The sequence below is a fragment of the Oryctolagus cuniculus genome, chromosome 4, assembly GCF_051225735.1.
Source record: "Oryctolagus cuniculus isolate XC-2025 breed Fujian yellow rabbit chromosome 4, ASM5122573v1, whole genome shotgun sequence".
Classification (NCBI taxonomy): Eukaryota; Metazoa; Chordata; class Mammalia; order Lagomorpha; family Leporidae; genus Oryctolagus; species Oryctolagus cuniculus.
In genome coordinates this window covers 165,965,826-165,990,450 of record NC_142870.1, presented here as the reverse complement: position 1 = coordinate 165,990,450, position 24,625 = coordinate 165,965,826, and the positions used below count along the sequence as shown (strand labels likewise).

Sequence of the window (24,625 nt, the reverse complement as noted above, 5' to 3'; positions counted from 1 at the left end):
GAGTTTCCAAGGCTATGGAAGCCTCTTGAGTTCGCTGACTTCGATCTTATTTAGACAAGGTCATAGTCAAAGTGGAAGTTCTCTCCTCCCTTCAGAGAAAGGTCAGAGTACCTGGCTTTTTAAAAGAAATGTTAATGGATCTAAAGTAATACATGGATTCCAATACAATAGTACTGGGGGACTTCAACACCCCACTTTCAGCAATAGATAGATCAACCAGACAAAAAAATTCAATAAGGAAACAACAGAGTTAATCAACACTATAGACCAAATGGACCTAATGTATATCTACAGAACTTTTCATCCTATAGCTGCAGAATATACATTCTTCTCACCACTGCATGGAACTGTTTCAAGGATAGATCACATGCTATGCCATAAAGCAAGTCTCAGCAAATTAAAAAAATCAAAATCATACCATCCATCTTCTCTGACCACAATGGAATGAAGCTGGAAATCAACAACTCAAGAATCTCTAGATCGTATGCAAACACATGAAGACTGAACAACATGTTCCTGAATGAAAAGTGGGTCACTGAAGAAATCAAAAGAGATATAAAAAATGTCTGGAAATGAATGAACATGACAATACAACATATCAAAATTTATGGGATACAGCAAAGGTTGTATTAAGAGGAAAGTCCATAGCAAATGGTGCGTTTATCAAGAAATTGGAAAAGCACCAAATAAATGAGCTATCAATGCAACCCAAGGACCTAGAAAAATAACAGCAAATCAAACCCAAAACTAATAGGACAAAATAATTAAAATTAAAGAATAAAGAATATTGAAACAAAAAAAATACAAAAGATCAGCAAAACAAGGAGCTGGGTATTTGAAAATAAAAAACAAAATTGACACACCATTAGCCCAACTGACCAAAAAATGAGGGAGAAGACTCAAATCAATAAAATGAGATGAAAAAGGAAATGTAACAACAGACACCACAGAAATAAAAAGAATCATCAGAAATTATGACACAGAGCTGTATGCTGACAAATTGGGACACCTAGAAGAAAGGTGTAGATACCTGGACACATAAAACCTACCTAAACATAAAACCTAAGCCATGAAGACTTAGAAAACCTAAACAGACCAATTGAATCAGTAATAAAGACCCTCCCAACAACAAAAAAGGAAAGCCCAGGATGGATGGTTTCACTGCTGAATTCTACCAGACATTTAAAGAAGAACTAACTCCAATTCTTCTCAAGCTATTCAAAAACAATTGAAAGGAGGGAACTGCATCCCAAACTGCAGCATCTCTTAATTCATAAACCTGAAAAAGATACAACAAAGAAAGAGAACTACAGGCCAATTTCAATGATGAACATAGTCATTAAAATCCTCAACAAAATAATAGTTAATTGTATCCAACAATTCATCAGAAAGATCATTCACCCAGAGCAAGTGGGATTTATCCTTGGTATGCAGGGATGGTTCAACATTCACAAATCAAATCAATGTGATCATATTAACAAAGTAAAGAACAAAAACCATGGGGTTATCTCAACAGATGCAGAGGAAACATCTGATAAAATATGACACCCTTTCATGATGAAAACTCTAAGCAAATTGGGTATAGAAGAACATTACTCAACATGATCAAGGCAATTTATGACAAACCCATGGCCAGCATTCTAGAATGGGGAAAAGCTGGAAGCATTCCACATAGATCCAGAACTAGACGAGGATGCCTTATCTCACCATTTCAATTAAATAAATCACCAAAAGTTTTAGCCAAAGCCATTATGCAAGAAAAAGAAATCAAAGGGGTACAAATTTGGAAGTAGGAAATCAAACTATTACTATTTGCAGATGACATGATTCTATATTTAGGGGATCCAAAAGACTCCACTAAGAGACTATTGGAACTCATAAAAGCGTTTGGTATAGTGGCAGGATATAAAATCAACATACAAAAATCAATGGCCTTTGTATATACAGACAATTCCATGGTTGAGAAAGATGTTCTAAGATCAACCCCATTCAAAATAGCTACCAAAAAAATACCTTGGTATAAATTAACTAAAGATGTCAAAGATCTCTATGATGAGAATTATAAAACATGAAAGAAAGAAATAGAAGATACAAAAAATGGAAAAATCTTCCATGGTCGTGGGTTGGACGAATCAGTATCATCAAAATGTCCATACTACCAAAAGCTATTTACAGATTAAATGTGACACCAATCAAAATACCAACATTCTTCTCAGATACAGAAAAATTGATGTTGAAATTCATATGGAGGCACAGGAGACCTCGAATAGCTAAAGAAATCTTGTATAACAACAACAACAAAAAAGCTGGAGGCATCACAATACCAGATTCCAAGATGTACTACAGGGCAGTTATAATTAAAACAGCCTGGTGTTGGTACAAAAACAGATGGATAGATAGACCAATGGAACAGAATAGAAACATTAGAAATCAACTCACACATCTACAATCAACTTATATTTGACAAAGGAGCTAAAAATCAAGGACGATCTCTTCAACTTATAGTGCTGGGACAAATGGACCTCTGCATACAGCGTATGGAGCAAAACTCCTCCATTACACCTTACACAAAAATCTACTCAGAATGGATTTAAGTCCTAAATCCACGACCCAATACCATCAAATAATTAGACAACATTGGGGAAACCCTGCAAGATATTGGCACCGACAAAGAGTTCTTGGAAAAGACCCAAAGGCACAGGCAATCAAAGCCAAAATTGACAAATGGGATTACAGCAAATTGAGAATCTTCTGCACTGCAGAGGTAACACTCAGCAAAGTGAAGAGAGAATCCACAGAATGGGAGAAATTATTTGCAAACAATACAACTGATAAAGGATTAATAACCAGAATGTGTAAAGAGATCAAGAAACTCAATGAAAAAACAAACAACCCAGTTAAGAATTGGACCAAGGACTTAAACAGACATTTTTCAAAAGAAGAAATCCAAATGGCCAACAGACACACGAAAAAATGCTTGGGATCACTAGCCATCAGGGAAATGCAAATCAAAACCACAATGAGGTTTCACCTCACCCCATTTAGAATGGCTTACATACAGAAATCATCAAGCAACAAATGCTGGCAAGCATGTGGGGGAAAAGGTACCCTAATCCACTGTTGGTGGGAATGTAAACTGGCACAGCCACAGGGGAAGACAGTATGGAAATACGTTAGAAATCTGAATATAGACCTACCATACGACCCAGCTATGCCACTCCTGGGAATTTACCCAAGGGAAATGAAATCAGCATATGAAAGTGTTATATTTACCTCCATCTGTATTGAAGCCCAATTTACAATAGCAAAGACATGGAATTAACCAAAATGCCCATCAACTGAAGCCTGGATAAAGAAATTATGGGATATGTATACCACGGAATACTACATAGCAATAAAAAAAAATCTTGTTTGCAACAAAATGGATGAAACTGGAAAATATCATACTTAGTGAAATAAGCCAGTCTCAAAGGGACAAATAGCATAGGTTCTCATTGATATCTGATAATCTATAGAAGTGAAATTGACACTTTGAGATTCAATGACTTTGAAAAGTCCTTGAGGGGTCAGCGCCATGGTTCACTTGGTTAATCCTCTGCCTGTGGCGCCAGCATCCCATATGGGCACCGGGTTCTAGTCCCGGTTGCTCCTCTTCAAGTCCAGCTCTCTGCTGTGGCCTGGGAGGACAGTGGAGGATGGCCCAAGTGCTTGGGCCCCTGCACCTGCATGGGAGACCAGGAGGAAGCACCTGGCTCCTGGCTTCAGATTGGCACAGAGCGCCGGCAGTAGCGGCCATTTGGGGGGTGAACCAACAGAAGGAATACCTTTCTCTCTGTCTCTCTCTCATTGTCCATAACTCTACCTGCAAAAAAAAAATAAATAAATAAAATAATAAAAAAAAGAAAAACAAAAAAGAAAAGTCCTTGTCTCAACTGTTGAGGAACAGTTTTTTATTTAATACTGTTTGTTGAATCCTGCTTAGTATAGAGTTAATCATATGTGTATAAAGTTAATTGAAAATAAATCTTAGTAAAAAATGAGAATGGGAATAGGAGAGGGAGGAGGAGGATGGGTGGAAGTGTGGACTGGAGGGCAGGTAGTGTGGGAAGAATCACTATGTTCCTAAAGTTGTACTTATAAAATGTATGAAGTTTGTATTCTTCAAATAAAAGTTTTCTTGGGAAAAAATGTTAAAAGCTCAAAAAAAGGCCTTCCTTTTCTGAATTAAATACTCAAGATAAATAAAGAACACTTTGGATATGCCTTAGTATTAAAATAAATCCATTTCAAATAATCACCCTTTATACAATTCTCCAAGTAGAAATGAAGCTTTCTAATTTCATATCCACCATATATGAATTTGCTTTAAATAAGATGGTGGCTATCACATTAATATTAGTGACACATAATATAGCTGAATATCATGATTCACCAATTCTTGAATATGTGAATATGCCTACTTGCTAAAATTTATTTGTAATTCCCAAATCACTATGCCCAGCAGTTTTGCATTTATTTACAGATGCATGTAGTGTGTGGAACAGCATGACTGACCTGACACGCACAGTCTCACCAGAAGTGGAACAAGGTGATGATCCGTCTTCTTGTCCAAGTGTCATACTGTAAAACCAGTGTCCTTGTGGGGCTCTATTTTGTGACATAGTTTTCACACTTTTGTGCTATTTATTTAGGTTGGTAAGTTTATTGTTTCCAATGATTACAAGTGCAGTACAAAGTTCCTAAGAGTAGTGTTCCTAAGAGCAAGAAGGCTATGACATGCCCACAGAGGATGGATGTGTATTTTATAACCCTCAGTCATGCTTGAGCTGTACAACTATTGGCCATGAATTCAATGTGCATAAATCGATAATTTATACCAAATGGGGGCCTTAAAACAGAAGTGCACAAAAGCAACATTATGCGTTGTTGACTGATAGCAATGTAACCAGAGGCTCACAGGATCTAACCCTGTGTTGACCCCGATGTTCAGTATTTGTTAACTTGGTGTTTACAACTTTATAATTTCTGTGAATAACGAGAATCAACTATATTTCTGTGTTGGGAAGGGAAAAAGGTTCTTGCTGCGGTTGCTGTTAATTTCACTTCATTTTGCAGTTTCATTTTACTGACATCAAAATGGATTCAAACATAAAGAACAATTCCTGGTCTCAGGGTGCTCACAGTCTAGCAGAATAGATGAATCAGTAATAAGAACGAGAACATTTCACAGGGCAACGAGCTGTGAGACAGGTAGAGTGAACCGAGAACACAGATACCTGTGGTGCTGCATGATTCTGCCAAAAGCGGAGAAAGAATGTATGGTGCCTTATGCTTTGTCTTTAACTTGGTTTCTCAGCTATGGGGTGGTGCGTGGTGGTTTGAGAAGTTAGATAGGGAAGCGTGTGGGGTGAATGAAGGCTTAACACAATTTATCAGCTATGACTTCATGATCAAAAATGCCAATGTGTTACATTGACAACTGAAATATATCACTTCACAAGTAAACCACACAGAAATGATACTGTGGGATTATTTTAAATGAAATACTGCTTAAACTCTGAACAGATTTTTCTCCTTACACTATATGTGTGAGTCTGCTTTGTCTGTGGCCCATATGAGACTGAGGGTGCTTGTACATGTTGGGTCACAGCAATAAGGTCTCCTAGATAAACAACCAAATAACGAAAAGAATGCAAAAGAATGCACCTGCTAAAGGGAAGCAAGAGAAAAAAATATTTACGATTGGAACACAACATGGAAACTCTATTCCTATTCTATTTACTTCATCTACATTAAGGGACAGACATGCCAGCCTTACGCCTAGCTCCAGAAACTGATGGCATATTAGGCAAAAAAGACATGTTTCATAGAAAGTGTCCTGTTGGTGCTTGTCCTGTGTGGTGAGGCGGGAATTCCAGCAATTAAAGACAATAGAGTCCTTGTTCCTCTGTGCCAATATTTTTAATAGATCCACCATTGTAGTACACTTCAACTTTCCCCAGGAGAAATTACAGGCATCTTTTGAAAGATGCTGAGAATTACCCAATGGCTATGTTCAAACTGTCAAAGCTCATTTTGAGCTGTTCTGAATAGCTCTCTAAGTTCCAGGGAGTCAAGAGGGAGAGCACAGTGCTGAAAAACCTATTACGGGGTCTGTTGGAGAACAGTGGGAAAATAATCTCACCAGAGTCCCTTCTCCCGTCTCCCACCTCAACAAAAGAAGAGGAATGAGTGCCTTCCAAATGTGCGGTGCCCAGCTCCTGCTAACTCAGTTTAACTTCATCAGCAGCTGTAGCTAACTGCAGATGGTGCCAGCCCCCAGGGGGTGGGATACCTTCAGGGAGCCCTGGCCCCTGAAAAGCTATGCTTTCTCCTTTCCAAAACTCAAACATCAAACTATTCTCAAGATCCAGAAGTTCTGGCATGAAAAAGGGGAGGGCGGGTTTAAAATGCCTAGGGAAGGAATATTTTTTCCACTTTGAAACACAGAAAATGCAGTAAGAACCTGATCACCCATTGCTAATGTCATTATACTCATTGATTATGTCTGCATCTCATGGGCCAGTTTCTCTTCCCTCTCCTCCTCCTCTTGTGCCTTTCCTTTTGACATGTTTGCCCATCAGGCCCTCAGTCTTAGCACTTTTCACAAAGAACAGCACAAAATACATGCCAGTGGGGCCAAAGGCAGACGCCAGCAGGCTGTCACTTTCTCGCCCCTGGCTAGAGTGGAATGCCAGCAGCTCATATCGATCCTGCCCTCTTCCAGCCAGCCTCTAGTGCAGGCATGCTCTAGCCAGTGCCCCCACAGCGTCATTTTCAGCTGCCAAGTCTCCGCTCAGCTTTAGGGGGCCTATCAGCATTCACCTCCAGCCAGTCACCATAGCTCAGGATCCAGGCAGGAAAGCCTGCCGGAGACCACCCTTGCCAGGGCAAAGCCGGCTCACTATGAAGCAAGGAAGGAATGGAGCCAGCAAAAGCCTCAAGGGTTCAGTTGCTAACTGGGTTGGAGGATCTGGCACCAGAGACACGGCCTCAAGCACACTGCTCAGACTCGTTGCAATAACCAGCTGCTTGTCTGGCTGCTTGTTGCCAAATAGCAATCTTGGTATCTCGCCAGGAGGCTGGCACCATGTCCGAAATGCTGCAGTTCAACAATTTTCACCAGGCTGTGCCAAACCAGAGACACAGAGCACTTCCCTGTCTAAAACCCAGTCCAGCGGTATCTACTTCCCCAGAAGCCATCGGTCTGAGTTTTCTTTGCTTAAGTGGAGTGAAAACATTCCAGAGAAAACGGCTGAAAAGCAAAAATCTCTCCCAAACGGGCTTAGAGCAAAACACCGGAGACTTAGCTAAATTAGGCATCCCCCAACAGCTGCCCTTGTCCCTGCATGGGACGCAGTGGGGATGCAAAGGACTTGCAGTGTAAACTCAATGAATATGTAGATTTTTGCCCATTTGGAAATATATTAATAGCAAGATTACATGTAGGAGATTGCTGGTGAACCAGAATCCATTAAATTTATGCAATTTTTAAAATAGTTTCAAGCTATATAAACCCAACCGAAAAAATATATATTTAAATATACTTTCAAAATTTTGCAGACAATTTTAGTGGCTCCTAGGAGCCCTCATTAAGAATTATGAACCCAGTTTTACCTCAATTTCTTCAGTTTAAGTCAAAATCCCTATTATGAGCTATTCAAAAAGGATAGCGCCGATGAATGTTTCTCTCCATTTCATTGTATCTTAGCTACCTATTTTCATAAACCAAAGCCAAGGTCTCTTATATAAAATTAATTAAAGGTCAACTAATTGGGTAGCACATTAATGATGATTAATTCCTAGTGGCTCAACAACTGAAACTGTTTCTGGTCTCCAGCTCTCATGGGCTGGTTTAAATTCTTTGCACACAAAGTATTTAAAAACACTCCGAGTTCACTCATCCAACATGCTGCTGATAATCTAGGCTTATTGGCATTCTGTGTGTCAGAATATTGTGATTACCCACCACGTTCACGTTTGGAATCAAAGCTCTCCTGTTTTAAGAAATCTGGTCCCTGGGCCAGAGCTGTGGCACAGTAGGCTAAGCCTCCGCCTGAGGCACCAGCATTCCATAGGGGCACCTGTTCAAGTCCTGGCTGCTCCTCTTCTATTTCAGCTCTCTGCTATGGCTTGGAAAAATAGTAGAAGATGGCCCAAGTGCTTGGGCCCCTCTACTCACATGGGAGATCTGGAGGAAGTTCCTGGCTCCTGGCTTCACACTGACCCAGCTCCGGCTGCTGCAGCCATCTGAGGAGTGCTCCAGGGGATTGAAAATCTCTTTCTCTGCCTCTCAAATAAATAAAAATAAATCTTAAAAAAATGAAATCTGGTCTTCAATATAGAATTTGCAGACATTTGTTGATTCTAGATTTCAGAGTCAACTGCATGAGAATGTCCATAAACAGAGCCATGTCAATGGATTTCAAATAAGAAGCAACCAATAAGTCATTTGCTTGTCTCATCTTATTTTATTTTCATTGGTTAAGATAGGGAGAAAGTATATATATGCTTTATTTTAAAAAGACCCTAAGGGTTGTCATAAATAGGAGGTATAATAGAACCGTAAGTTGGGAATCAACTTGGGGGTAGGAGGTAATTTCCTATAAAAACATATCATAATTGAAGGCTATGGTATCTTTACACAGGATAATTTCTATATCTGATGTCATACCTAAATGTACAACTCAATATCCTGCAAATATAACAAACAGATGTGGATCCAGAAAATACCTACTCTGAAGCACTCTTGGCCCAATTTATCTTTCTTTGCCTCAAAAATACCTCATCACACTGCAGCATTAGGACTTCATTTTCCTATGGAAAGAAAGGGGATCAGCAAACGGTGCTATCGCACTTGCACTGAGTCGCATCACAATGTGTACCTGCCACAGTTTATCCTGCAACAACAGGAATGTGGTGTGCTCCCAGAGTTCCAGCGAGAAACTTTCCTGAAAAACCCTTGTTTGTTTACCATCTAGGCTGCCTAGTGACGAGCAGCCAGGTACCTGTCCTGTAGCCCATCTCAAATGAGGCAACACAGGCATGAATGAATGGGCACACTGCCCATCAGTTACAAACCAAGTGAAAAAGAAAATGCCAGCACCTTCCTTCCCCAGGGGTTTTGTACACACCTTTCAATCCCTGCCTTCTCGAATGTGAGAGATCCTGATCCTAACCAGAACAAAAAGGAAACACACCTCATACGTAGAAGGTTGAAGGCACTGTAGTACTGAACGTCATTTAATTTTATATTAGGGACTAACATGAGGACTTTTTATATGAGAGACTAACAGGAGGATAGAGTGACTTTTGTCTACTGGCTCTTTGCTGTTCTCCTGAAATTCCAGCCTTACTGTCTTTATGTTACAAAGCCCAGAGAGGGGAGATGGCTCTGAATTTTTGCAAGTCTATAATAATTTTCTGTTTCACTTTCTTTTAAGTATCTGGCTCAGCACTTTGAAGTTATAAAAAGGTCAGTTTGAAAATTTTAATACACAAACTAGCTGTTCTGTTATGTTTTGTTTCTATAAACTGTAATTTCTTCCTACTCTGTTTGAAAGGATTTGTCCTAATAGCTAACAACATTTCTTGGCACAAATCGTAACTTGGAACCCCACATTGACCTAAACACTGGGAAGACAATAAGGAGGAAGGCGGCACCATCCCTGTATTATCAAGCATATAAACACAGTGTGTGTGTGTGTCTCTGTGTGTGTATGGTCATGCTACTTACTTTGGAAAACTAACCAAAGTTTCCAATCTGCCTCTCTATTTTGTAAAATTTATTTTTCTATATTTGAGAGGCATTGCAATATATATAGAGAGTTTTCCCATCTTCTAGTTCACTTTGTAGATACATGCAACAGCTGAGACTGGGCCAGGCTGAACCTGGAGCCCAGAAATCCATCTGGTTTTCGTGGCAGGAACCCAAGCACTTGAACCGTCACCTGCTGCCTCCCAGGGTGCACATTAGCAGGAAGCCAGACAGAGAGCAGAGGTAGGACTCAAACCTCACCACTCTAAAGTGGGATGCAAGCAGACCAAGTGTTGTCATTACATACTGCACCACAATTCCCACCCTGTTTCATTCCTATATATTTTATGGTATTCTATATTAACTGCCACATATCAGAGGAAACATACATTTGTCTTTTTGAAACTGGCCTATTTCACTAAGCATAATGGTATCCAGTTGCATCCATTTGTTGCAAAATACAGTATTTCATTCTTTTTTTTATTACTGAGTAGTATCCCATAGTGTATATATACCACATTTTCTTAATCTAGTCATCAGTTGATGTACACCTGGATTGAATCCATATTTTAGCTATTGTGAATTGATCTGCAATACCATGGGTGTAAATATAACTGTCATATGCTAATTCCATTTTGTTTGGGTCAGTTCCTAGGAGTAGGATGGCTGGTCCATAAGGTAGATCTATTTTAAGATCTCTAAGGAATCTCCATACTGTCTTCTATAATGGTTATAACTATAATTTACATTCTGACCAACAATATATTATAGTATATTTTTCTTTTCTTTTATTTTCTTTTTGAAAGGCAGAGTGGACAGTGAGAGAGAGAGACAGAGAGAAAGGTCTTCCTTTGCCGTTGGTTCACCCTCCAATGGCCGCTGCGGCCAGCGCACCACGCTGATCCGATGGCAGGAGCCAGGTGCTTCTCCTGGTCTCCCATGGGGTGCAGGGCCCAAGCACTTGGGCCATCCTCCACTGCACTCCCTGGCCACAGCAGAGAGCTGGCCTGGAAGAGGGGCAACCGGGACAGAATCCGGCGCCCCCACTGGGACTAGAACCCAGTGTGCCGGTGCTGCAAGGCGGAGGATTAGCCTGTTGAGCCACGGAGCTGGCCTATAGTATATTTTTCCTGACATCATCTCCACATTTACTGTTTTTTGATTTTTGTATGATAGCCATTCTAACTGGGGTGAAGTGAAACTTCAGTGTGGTTTGTATTTGCATTTCCCTGATGGCTAGTGATCCTGAGTATTTTTCCTGTGTGCCTGGTGGCCACTTGTATTTTATTCTTTGAAAATTTCTGGTTCATGTTCTTTGACCATTTCTTAACAAAATTCTTTGTTTTGCTACTGTTGAGTTTCTTGAGCTCTTTATACTTCGTGGATATTAATCCTTTATCAATTAAATAGTTTGCAAATATTTTATCCAATATTCTACTGGTTGCCTCTTCACTTTGTTGAGTGTTTCCGTTGCTGTGAAGAGCTTCTTAGCTTGATACAACCTCACTTGTCTCTTATTGTCTTCATTGACAGTGCATCTGGGGTCTTTTCCAAGAAGTCATTACTTAAACCAATGTCATGATGTTTCCATATGAATTTTAGCATGATTTTTGCTATAACTCAGAGGAATACTTTGGGTATTTTGATTAACACTACATTGACTCTCTGAATTGTTTTGGGTAACATGGGCATTTTGATGATATTAATTCTTACAATCCACAAATATGGAAGATTTTTTCCATCTTTTTGTGTCTTGTTCTATTTATTCATTTTTTTTCTTGACAGGTGGAATGGACAGTGAGAGAGACAGAGAGAAAGGTCTTCCTTTACCATTGGTTCACCACCCCCAATGGCTGCTGCAGCCGGCACACCGCACTGATCCGAAGCCAGGAGCCAGGTACTTCCTCCTGGTCTCCCATGCGGGTGCAGGGCCCAAGGACTTGGGCCATCCTCCACTGCACTCCCGGGCCACAGCAGAGAGCTGGACTGGAAGAGGAGCAACCGGGACAGAACCGGCGCCCCGACCGGGACTAGAACCTGGGGTGCTGGTGCCGCAGGTGGAGGATTAGCCCAGTGAGCCACGGCACTGGCCCTCTATTTGTTTCTTTAATGCTTTGTAATTTCATCTTAGAGAACTTTCACATCCTTGGTTCAATTTATTCTAAGATATTTAAATTTTTTGTAACTATTATTAATGGAATGATCTTATGAATTCTTTCTCAGGCATGGCATTGTCTGTGTATACAAAGGGTTTTGATTTTTGTGTGTTAGTTTCATATCTTGACACTTTACCAAATTCTCTTATGAGTTCTAATAGTCTCTTGGTGGAGTCTTTGATTCCCCTGTATATGGAATTGTTTCATCTGCATAAAGGGATAATTTGACTTCCTCCTTTCCCATTTGTAACCCTTTAATTTCATTTTCTTGTCCAATGGCTCTGGCTAAAACTTAAAGAAATATATTTAATAGCAATGGTGTTAGTGGGAATCTTTGTCTGCTTCTGGATTTTAGCAGAAATGCTTCCAACTTTTCCCTATTCAATATGATGCTGACTGTGGGTTTGTCATACACTGCCTTGATTGTGTTGAGGATTGTTCCTTCTATACCCAATGTGCTTAAGGTTTTCATCAGGAAATGATACTGTCTTCCATCAAGTGCTATCTCTGCATCTATTGATACAATCACATGGTTTTATTATTCAATTTGTTAATGTGATATATCACATTTATTGAGTTGTGTGTGTTGAACCGTGTCTACATACTAGGCATAAATCCCACTTAGTCCAGGTGAATGATCTTTCTGATGTTTTGTTGTATTCCATTAGCTAGTATTTTTTGCAGATTTTTACATCTATATTCATCAGATACATTGGTCTATAGTTCTTTTTCTCTGTTATATCTTTTCCAGGTTTTGCAATTAAAGCAATGCTTGTGGGGGCCAGCACTGTGGTGTAGTGGGTAAAGCCGCCGCCTGCAGTGCCAGCATCCCACATGGATGCCGGTTCAATCCCCAGCTACTCCACTTCTGATCCAGCTCTCTGCGGTGGCCTGGGAATGCAGTGGAAGATGCCCCAGCTCCTTGGGCCCCTGCACCCGTGTGGGAGAATCGGAACAAGCTCCTGGCTCCTAGCTTCGGACTGGCATAGCTCCGGCTGTTGCGGCCAATTGGGGAGTGAACCATCTTTCTCTGTGTAACTCTGACTTTCAAATAAATAAATAAATAAATATTACAGGGAAAAAAATGGTGATGCTTGCATCATAGAAGTAATCCTGGAGGATTCCCTCACTTTTTATTGTTTTGAATTAGTTCTATAAAATTTTGATAGAGTTCAGCATTGAAGCCATTTGGGCCTGGGCTTTTTATTATTGGGAGTGTCTTTACTACTGATTCAATCTCTGTCTTGGATATTGGTCTAGTTTTCTATATCTGTATGACTCAATATTTGTAGATTGTATGTGTCCATAAATCTATCAATTTCTTCTAAATTTTCCAATTTTGTGGCATACAGCTGTTTGTATTAATTCCTGATGATTCCTTTAATTTCTGGGGTATATGTTATTATATCTCCTCTTTCATCTCTGATTTTTATTTTTAAGATTTTATTTATTTACTTAAGAGGTAGAATTACAACAAAGAGAACGATAGAAAGGTCTTCCATCCATCAGCTCACTCCCCAAATGGCCACAATGGCCAGAGCTGAGCTGATCTGAAGCCAGGAACCAGGATCTTCTCCCAGCTCCCCCAGCGCAGGTGCAGGGGCCCAAGCATTTGGCCCATCTTCCACTGCCTACCCAGGCCATAGCAGAGAGCTGGATCACAAGAGGCGCACTGGGGACACAAACTGGCACCCATACGGGCTACTGGTGCTACAGGTGGAGGCTTAGCCCATTATTCCACAGCGCCAGGCCCTCTTATTTTTATTAAATTTGTGTATTCTCCCTTTTTTGTAGTTAGTTGGGTCAATGGTGTATTGATTTTGCTAATTTGTTCAAATAATCAGCTCTTCATCTGAATGATCTTTTGTGTCATTCTTTCGGTTTCAATTTTGTTTACTTCTTTTCTAGTTTTAGTTTTAATTATTTCTTTTCTTCCTTCTAATTTTGAGTATGGTATGTTGTTGTAAGTTCTTGAAATGCATTGAGGTATAATTTATTTATGCCTTTCCAACTTCTTTTTGTACTCTCTAGTTGCCATAAAATTCCCTCTTACCTTTGCTTTGGCTGTATTCCATAAGTTTTGTCCAGCCTTACAAATTGTACTTATAGATGTGCTACACAGAGAAATAGAGTTATAGTCGCCATGAAAGAATGTGATGGCAGAAAATCTTCTAGTAAAAGTACAAAGGAAATAATAGGAATACTTATGAAAAAATAGTAGGTCCAAGTCATTACCTATCAAAAATAACATTGAATGTAAATGGCCTAAATTCTCCAATTAAAAGATACAGACTGACTGAATGGATTAAAAATAAGAACAAACTATTTTCTGCCTACAAGAAACATACCACCAATAAATATACCCACAGACCAAAAGAGAATGGATGGAAAAATATAGTCCAAGCTAATAGAAAGCAAACATGAGCAGGTATGGCTATCCTAATGTCAGACAAAATAGACTTTAACACAAAACTGTTAAAAAGACAAAGTAGGGCATTACATAATGATTAAAGGATCAATTCAACTGGAAGATGTGACTCTAGTAAATATATATGCACCAAATGCCAGGGCACATTATTTGATCTAAAGGGAGACATAAACTCCAATATAATAATAATGGAGGACTTCAACATCCTACTCTCAGCAATGGAAAGATCATTTAAAAATCAACAGATAATCTACACTATGGACCAAATGGACCTAATTGATATCTACAGTACATTTAATTCCCACAGTTGCAGAACACAGGTTGTTTTCATCAGTTCATGGAACTTTTTGAGGATAGACCATATGCTAGCCCGAAAGCAAGTCTCAGCAAATTAACAAAAAAATGAAGTCATACCATGTACCTTTTCTGATCACAATGGAATGAAACTGGAAATTAACAACTTAAGAAATACTAGAAAATACGCAGACACACGGAGTCTGAAAAACACACTCCTGAATAAGTGGTCAGTCATAGGAGAAATTAAAAGCAAAATAAAAAAAAATCCTAGAAATGAATGATGGATGACAGTCATTATTTAGTACACAGTGTTCAGTAGGAGAAAGCAGAGTACTGGAAACCAGAGATTTGTATGAAAATCATCAGGGCAACTGAGGCCTTGGTAGGTAAAGTGACTGGCCAGGCTATGAAATCCATTGGTGGCAGAACAAGGGTCTCCAGATGACCTAATCTGAACCATTGCACTAGTTGCTTATCTTTGCTAATGGGTTTTAAATGTATCCCCAACTGCTCCTTGTCAGCAGTTGGGAGATGCAGGTGGAGGTAAGCACCCAAGAGCTGGGTCTCTCCTCCCCTTGGATACACTAGGCAGATGTTGCCTTTCGGCACTTGCTCGGGGCTGTGGTTGCTCCGCATCTCTCAGTTTGCCCAGAAAACTCACAACTGAGTGAAATAGCATGAAGTAGGCTGCTCCCATATCTGTCAACACATGGAAGTGAAACTGGAATTCTGCAATAACTGTGGTTTAAAAAAAAAAAAGCTATGGAGCAAGTTGGAAAACCTAGTGCACGCAATGCCACATTGAACACACTGTCTCAAACTAAACTGGTATCAAGAAACCTGCTCCTGTGACACAATTGTGTCATCGCGTTTTTTGTTTTTTGTTTTCTACAACATAATCCCTATTTTTGAAATATGTTGCCTTTAATGTTCTTGTCCATCATTATCAGATGATGACTCTTTGGATGTTAAAAAAATCTTTAAGGAAAAATGTGTGCTAGTGATTGTAAAGTCATGCTATTTGGTACACGCGCTAGTAAATAATATCAGAAATTTCAAAAATGAGAAGTTGGTTATACTATGATATTCCTGATGCAGCTATTTTATCAGTTTTCTAAATACAAAAGCCAGAGAATTATCAAATTATTCTATTCACAGCATTTTGTTGTTTACCAGGCTGTGAGTGACAGAAAGAATAAAACTGCATCAATGGGCATTTATATCGTTCCCATAACCAAGAAGCAGCTACTCCCATTGGAAATATGATTTCATATTTGCAGATAGTTTGTCACAATTTGTATGAATAGTTTTTCATGTTCTTTTTAAAAGCAAAGAAAATGCTGTAACACAAATAACCTACAGATTAACAGCTTTTCCCCCAAAATTAGAAATCCAGCCCAATTTCTTTATTAGTTACTAAGGAAGGTACTACACCATCTGCAAAGTCTAGGTATGTTGTTTTGGTACAGTTTTGCAAATAATAAATTATTTTTTAGTAGTAACTTAAGGCCTTTGTGGCCACTGTTAGATGCTTTTTGAGACAGAAGTTTGCATTTTGGTTTGATGTCATCAATAAATGATAAAGAAATAGTTCTTTTCTTCTCCTTACATCCATGGGGACAAAATTACTCAAACTGTAGGCCACGTTCTGGTGAACAGGGTCTGATTCAATGACAAAACAAAAATGCTTTTCCCAAAAGTTAAAACCAGGTAGAGACTGATAGTAGTCTCGAATGCCTATGTTTGAGCTATTATTCAGCTACTTTTAGATGTCAATAAAAGCTGAAACTTCAGACAATTGTTTAGACCAACTCCTAGTGCCTCAGTTCTCTTAATTCCAAAAGAGATTAACGGTAGATCATTAAGAATAGGGGTGGCTGATAAATAAGTGAAATATCACTTGGAAATAGAGCTTCATTTTTTCCTGGGACTGAGGGTTTTCCAGGACCTGGGACTTTATTACTAAAACAGGACAGTCCTGAGCAAACCAGCAAGAGCCTGGGAAGTACCTGGAACAATACCTGGTACAAAGCAGCAACTCAAAAGCCAGCTTTCTCTGTAATAGTCCTTTTCACTGGAATTCAAATGCGCAATGAATACAAATGCACTCATCTTCTGCAGATCTAGTGTGAAGTTGTAGCCTAGTAAATGCCACACTTTTGCTTTAGAGTTAGAGAAAAGAGAGTCACATACAGAAGCGGAGAACCAAGAACTGTTTATTTAAAGGCCCACAGCAAATCACTTTCTGCCCAGACAAAATGATCCTGACATGAAAGCGGTCCCTGGAAACGTGCCTCCTTTCCCTTCCTCAGAGGTGTCACTCATTATTAGTGCGGGAAGAGTCCTCTTTTACATTTTGGAATTGAGGCCCCTTTACAGTTCTACAGTAACCTGCTTCCAGCCTTTTTCTGGTTTGCTCTCATAGCAGTGTCCTAAGGACACCTAACATCCAAAAAAATACCCAGGCGATTACAGCAATCGGCAAGTTCACTGTGCAGGTATATCATTGTTCTTTGTTGAGACACGCGGGTCATCTATAGATTATGCCTCTGGCTTGCCTTATGATATTGAAACATGCACCAGTGAAATAGGTCAGTTCTTTATCTTAAACTTGGTTGTTTTTCCCAAGTTTCCTGTGTAAGAATCAGTAAGGTTCAATTTTACAGGTGATACATCAATGTTAGGCTTGGTGCCTTTGAAAACTCATGTGTGGAACCTGCAGTTATCCAAAAAGAAATGTCTGTGATGCAAATAAGAAAGACAATGGTGTTTATATATGTCAGGTCGAAAATTAATGAGTCGCACTACACCAGATATGGAAAGGTCTTGGGATAACATAGTGTGATTACTTTAGCACAGGGCAAGAAACAAAAAGACAGGTGAACAAAATGATTACTAGGTTCATGGAGAATGTTCAAAGTGGGAGAAAGTTCATTTCAGTTTATCGTGGAAAAGTTCTCATACTCATAAAACTCACTGAGAGGCCGGCATCGCAGCTCACTTGGCTAATCCTCTGCCTGTGGCACCAGTACCCCAGGTTCTAGTCCCGATTGGGGTGCCAGATTCTGTCCCGGATACTCCTCTTCTAGTCCAGCTCTCTGCTGTGGCCCGGGAGGGCAGTGGAGGATGGCCCAAGTGCTTGGGCCCTGCACCCGCATGGGAGACCAGGGGAAGCACCTGGCTCCTGGCTTCAGATCGGCGCAGCGCCGGCCATAATGGCCATTTGGGGGGTGAACCAATGGAAAAGAAGACCTTTCTTTCTGTCTCTCTCTCTCTCTCTAACTCTGTCAAAAAAAAAAAAAAAAAAAACCCTCACTGAGTGCCCACTCCATGCCAGGATGTGTTTAAGAGCTTTCTGTGTATTTACTCATTTACTTTTCTTAACCTAAAATGGTGTGTGTGTGTGTGTATACATATACACTATATATATATATGTTTATATATATATAGGGGATATTCTTATTACATCTACTTTATAGAGAGAAATATAGAACTAGAGAAGTTGGACCACTTTTGTAAAGACGACATAGCTAACAAATGAAAGCTCTGAGAGTTGACCCCAGATCTTCTGGTGATACGTTGACTTCCACAATGAATGTGTAGAGTGGCGATACCTGGGCACTGAACAGAGTGATGGGCTGTATGTGCTTTCCTATAAACAAATCAACGTAAACAAATGTAACACACATCTGAATTTTCCATCATTGATATTGTTTAAGCATATGTCTTCCTGATTCTAAATATGGTATACTTAAATAATAATGGTGTCTAATAAGTGAAATGTACTTAAAATAATTTCTTTAACCTAAAGTCAAATTAGACCTATTGATTCAGAAAGAAGATCTAAATAATATCAGAATATCTTTGATGGAATTACATTAGCTAAAATTATCACCTGCATTTTAGATCACATTGTTACACTAAGGACCTGAAACTCTTACATCTCTTTAGTTCACAAAATTCCATTTGACTTTTTAAATCACATTACTATGACATATTTATGCAAGCAACTTCAAGTGTTTCAAAATTTGTTTTGTACTATAATTTAATGTTCATCTTTTATATTCTTTATTTTTAAATAATATTATTTTTAAGGTAGAGAGGCATAGAGGAAGAGATCTTCCATCCTCGGTTCACTCGCCAAATGCCCACAATAGCAGGGATGGACCAGGTTGAAGCCAGGAGCATGAAACTCAATCTGGTTCTCCCTGTGGGTGACAGACAGCATCACCTTTTCTCCAAGCACAAATTAGCATGATGCTGGATTGAAATCAAAGTAGCCAGGATTCTAATCAGATACCCCAATGTAGGATGCAGATGTCTAAAGTGCTATTTACCTGTAGTACCAAATGCTCACCCCAATATTCATTTTTTTAAATGTAGCCTACATCATTTGCATTGATGGCACTATTGTAAATGTTCATAGTATAACACATACCACTATATATGGCAGAGTGATGACAATACAAGATACTACAAGACAATACAAGGGCCTGTGGTTATGACAAGCATATAATCTCAATCACAGAGATTAAAAAATATAGGGGTAATATGAAAAGCAAAATATATGGCTTGTTTGAAAGTATGGCCCTTAAAGTTGTAGATGGGGCTTACTTAATCATGCAATATAAAAATATGAGTTATAATAAGGATGTTTTTCAATTATTAATGGCTTACTATGTACCAGGCACTTTTAGGCTCAGAAATGTGAAACCAACCTTAGTTCTACAACTAAGAATGGTTCACTTGAGCTCACACCCCATCAGAATTCCAGGTCACTCTCAGAGCATAAGGCTGCCTCCTCACATTCCAAAAAGGATGACGTGGGGCCAGCGCTGTGGCCTAGTGTGTAAAGCCGCCACCTACAGTGCCAGCATTCCACCTGGGTGGCGACTCAAGTCCCTGCTGCTCCCTGCTAATGCTCCTGGGGAAACAGTGGAGGATAGCCCAAGTTCTCAGTCCCTTGTACCAGCATAGGAGACCGAAATGACAGCCTGGCCCAGCTGTGGCTGTTGTGGCCATTTGGAGACTGAACCAGAGGATGGAAGAGATATCTCTCTCTCTCTCTCTCTCTCTCTCTCTCTCTCCTTCTTTCTCTGTAACTCTTTCAATTAAAAAAAAAAAAGAAGGATGAGTATAAATTCTAAATTTCCCAGGCTGTGATTACATTTTTAAAAACTTTTGGGGCCAGCTGTAGCTCAGGGGTTTAAGCCAAGGTCTGCAGCACCAGCTTCCCATATGAACAAATGTTTGATTTCTGGCTGCTCCACTTCTGATCCACCTCCCTGCTAATGCACCTGGAAAAGCAGTGGAAGATGGCACAAGTGCTTGGGCCCCTGCACCCATGTGGGAGACATGAAAGAACTCCTGGCTCCTGGATTCTGTCTGGCCCAGCTCTGACCATTGTGGCCATTTGGGGAGTGAACAAGAGGATGGCAGATCTCTCTCTCTCTATATATATATATATATAATTCTGCCTTTCAAATAAAATAAATAAATTTTATAAAAATAAAATTTTGGGGATGGTGGATGTGTTATTTATTTTTGTGCTGGCTACATAGGTGCATAGTCTCATTTTTGTCAAAAATCATCAAATCCTACACTTAAAAGGAGTGCATATCATTTTCTGCTTAATAATGTTGATTTCAAAACTAAAACAAAAAATCTACTTATGAAAATTTTAGGGACATGATTATTCTGTAAAATAAAGTACTTTTTTTTTGTAAAGAGTTACTACTGTTAAACTTAAAATGAAGAAATAAAGCAAAAAGTTTATCTTCTAAAGTATAATTGCAACTATAGCTTATTCACAATGATATGATTAAGTAATATATTATAGATCAAACCATTGCCAATTTTCAGATAAAAGGCTATCATTTTTAACAAACCAAATACATAGCTATGTTTTACATGTTTTGTCTTTAATAATTTCTTAATTTGTGCCTCCAAAAGTCATTGGTTGCAAAGAAAAATTTGAGGTGGAAAAATAAGCCAATAACTATTTCACAAGCAACCTTCACATACGTGCAAATTACTTTCATTAGTAATAGAATTAGCAGAGTCAGTGATCCAGCACGATTTGTGTGACAGCAGAAACCTGATGGCTGGAGCAAGAACAAATTGTTGTTTCTTGTCTCAGCAGCCATACTGAACGAGTAAGCAAAGCGTTGACCGTCATTTGGCTCCTTTAACACATGTGATTCAAGTCATTTTGAGCTTCTCTCCAAAACTCTCTATGGGATCTCTACAATAAAAAGCCTCATATTCAAAGCCTCTCTGCTTTCAATCCAATGGTTCGATGGTGGATGTGGTGCCCAAGGTAAAATACTCTTTCCTGTATCTCCCACCATTAACGCAAAATCAACCTCAGAACTTGCTTTATGAGGTTAAGTTCAACAAACCCATTTCATATTACTGATTACTTGGGAGCCTCACTCACTCATAAATAATTGCCAGTTACCTTAATTTAAATACCTAACAGAATTCTAGGAACAGCAGTGGGAAGGGTAATAAAAATGAACAGATAAACCTACCACCATCAAAAATTTGCAGTTAAGAAGGAGAGATTTGTAGGAATAGGGGAGGGATGCAAAGAGGGAGAGAAAGGAAACAGAGATTTTTGCAGACAGACACAGAGTGAGATAATTACAGAGCTGGAGAAAGACAGAGACAGAGTGAACCAGAGGTCAGCAGGCAAATGTGAGCAAAGGGGACTGTGTTAGTTACGACAAAGGAGAAATGGGCATTTCCTCTTGAAAGGATTGCCAGGTGATATCCCTCGAAAAAGCCAATCTCCAAAACGGTCAGCTTCAACCCCTCCACCAAGACTGACTGGTCAAGCTGTTCAAAACTGTGGATGTTGCCAAACCCAAATGCTACTCTCTATTGCTATGTTTCTTGATTTCTCAGTAGTAGCAAATACATACAGTCATTTTGCCTTCTTGAAATAATTCCTTCTCCCAGCTTCTGCGGTCTCATATTTCCTGCACTACTGATTTTCCTCTACCTCGTTGATTGCTTTTTCTAAACCCATTTATTGACTTGTCCTCTCTTCGGAACCTCTCAGAATGTTGAGTTGTGTGAACATTTTCTCTCCTTGCCATGTGCTTTTCCTATGTATTGATCATGGCAAACAGAGGGGGTTCCTAAACAGAACTCCCTAATTCAAGCCCTGGATTTACCAAATATCAGTTATGTGACCTTGGGAAAATCACTTATTTCTTTGTGTTTTTTTTTATCTATAAAATAAGAATTGGTATGAGGTATAAATGAACCAACACATATAATATGAAGATGTACATGAAAAATACTTAGAAGAGTGTCTAGCACATATTAGATACCTTATTATCTCATCAATGTGATGAGTTTAAAAGCCATTTATTTATTTATTTTAAAGATTTATTTTATTTATTTGAAAGACAGAGTTAGAGAGAGAGGTAGAGCCAGAGAGAAAAGTCTTTCATTCCACTGGTTCACCCCTCAGATGACCATAATAGCCAGAGCTGAGCTGATCCAAAGCCAGGAGCCAGAAGCTTCCTCCAGATCTCCCATGGGGGTACAGGAGCCCAAGGAGTTGGGCCATCTTCTACTTCTTTCCCAGGCCATAGCAGAGAGCTGGATCAGAAGAGGAGCAGCCAAGACTCAAACCAGTGCCCATATGTAATGCCAGCGTTGCAGGTTGGGGCTGTAAGCCACTGAGCCACAGCACCAGCCCCTAAAAGCCATTTATAGGACTTATGATCCACAGTCTATTATTTTATTCTAACGTTTCCTTTGAAAACTGCAGTTACATATCAAACTTCCAATTTGCTTCTCATTTTAGATGTCTAATAGGTTATCAAAAATGACAAGAATTGGGTGGGTATTTGCCACAATAATGAAGATTTTACTTGTGTTGCCCACATTCTATATTGTAGAACCTAGTCTGAGCACTGGCTACTCTGCTTTAATCCTGCTTCCTGACAATGCAGACTGTGGAAGGCAACAGATGGTGACATAATTACTTGGGTCCCTGACACCCACATAGGAGACCTGGATTGAATTTCAGTCTCCTGACTTTGGACTAGTCCAACTCTGGCTATTGGAATCATTGGGGGAAGTGAAAAATTGATGAAAAAGCCTCCCCTGCTCTCTCTCCCCCTCCCTCCCTCCCTCTCTCTCACTCAGGTTTATCACTATCTCTGTTTCTTTTTCTTTCTTTCTTTCTTTCTTTCTTTCTTTCTTTCTTTCTTTCTTTCTTTCTTTTTTTGACAGGCAGAGTTTGGCAGTAAAAGAGAGAGAGACAGAGAGAAAGATCTTCCTTTCCATTGGTTCACCCCCCAATGGCTGCTACAGCCGGTGTGCTGCACCGATCCGAAGCCAGGAGCCAGGTGCTTCTCCTGGTCTCCCATGGGGTGCAGAGCCCAAGCACTTTGGCCATCCTCTACTGCCTTCCCAGGCCACAGCAGAGAGCTGGACTGAAAGAGGAGCAGCCGGGACAGAATCCAGTGCCCCAACCGGGACTAGAACCCGGGGTGCCACAGGTGGAGAGTTAGCCGAGTGAGCCACGGCACCAGCACTATCCCTTATTTCCAAATAAAATTAAAATAAATACTAATTTTTTAAAATCACAGGACCAAGAAGAACTCTTGATGTCTCTATACTCAATATTGTTTCTTCTACACCCCCTCATCATTTTATTAAAGGGCCTGAATTTCCTCTGGATGCTCAAATCCGTGAGCAGTTAGCCTTAATTTCTCTTTCTGTTTCCCATTGTACCCTTTCCAACTCATCAATGAATTCCATCAAAACTATCTTCAGAATATTTCCTGAAGCCATCACACCTCACTTCTTCCACTACTACAATCCTACTTCAAGACGTCACCAGATCCTCCCTGGGTTTCTGTTTCACTCACCTTATTGCTTCTTCTCTCAAACTTCCCATATTCTTTATAGCAGACCTAACATTCTTTATGTTTTCTAATACACCAAGCCCATTTTCCTTTTCAGGCTTCATACAAGATTTAGCTCATGTCTCTAATTCCTTCTTTCTGAATACCAATTGCCAGACTCCTTTCTGAAACTGAGATTTCACCTAAGACACTCAGTCTATGGACTCTCATAGTCATTACAGAATATTTACACACCCTAATGTTCTCCTTAATTATTCATTTATCCATGTATCATTCCTCTCCTTTGGAAAGAAAGTTCTATAGACTTACCAAGCCTAAAAATACCTGAAATGTTTAGTACAAAAAAGACATTTAAGAATACTTTTGAATAAGTGAGCAGATGAACAATGGCAAGGTTGAAGCAGAGGAGATACTGAATGCCTCAACATCAAATGAAACCTATCTAACTTGGGAACTAAGTTTTAAGGTAGGTAAATAGTGACCCCAAGATTTTATATTTATGACCAAGTGGACAATGGTACCACACACAGGAAAAATAATTACAGAAGACGTAAGTCTAGGAATAACCCACTATGGATAATGTATTTAACAGCCCTTGATATGCTAAGTTGGAACTGTCTAAAGATTGAGATATTGATCTACAACTGAAAAAATATATACTTCATGGACTTGAGATGTGGATTTAATAATCACCAGAATTACTAACTTCATTTCAGTAACAGAGAGCAGATGCCTTATAATGTGAAAAAAGCAGAGAGCCAACCTCCAGAAACCTCCAAAATATTCAAGAGACTGAGAAAGAGGTATAAAGAGGAGAATTTCCAAAATGTAGGTGGATATCCAAGAAAGGGGAGTATGACAGCCATGAAAGAAGAAAGTTGTATGAATAAAAAAATCAGACATTTGACCTGGTGGTTAAGAAATCTGGAAATAGGGGCCGACGCTGTGACACAGTGAGCTAAGTCTCCTCCAGCAGTGCCAACATCTATGTGGGCACCAGTTCTAGTCCTGGCTGCTCATCTTCTGATCCAGCTCTCTGCTATGGCCTGGGAAAGCA

At 39.5% G+C, this 24,625-nt stretch overlaps 1 protein-coding gene across 19 annotated transcripts in view; it reads right to left on the bottom strand.

Annotated features, from left to right (window-relative positions):
• Positions 1-24,625, bottom strand: part of RBMS3 (RNA binding motif single stranded interacting protein 3) — a 1,620,164-nt gene that overhangs the window by 593,565 nt on the left and 1,001,974 nt on the right. The window lies entirely within an intron of this gene.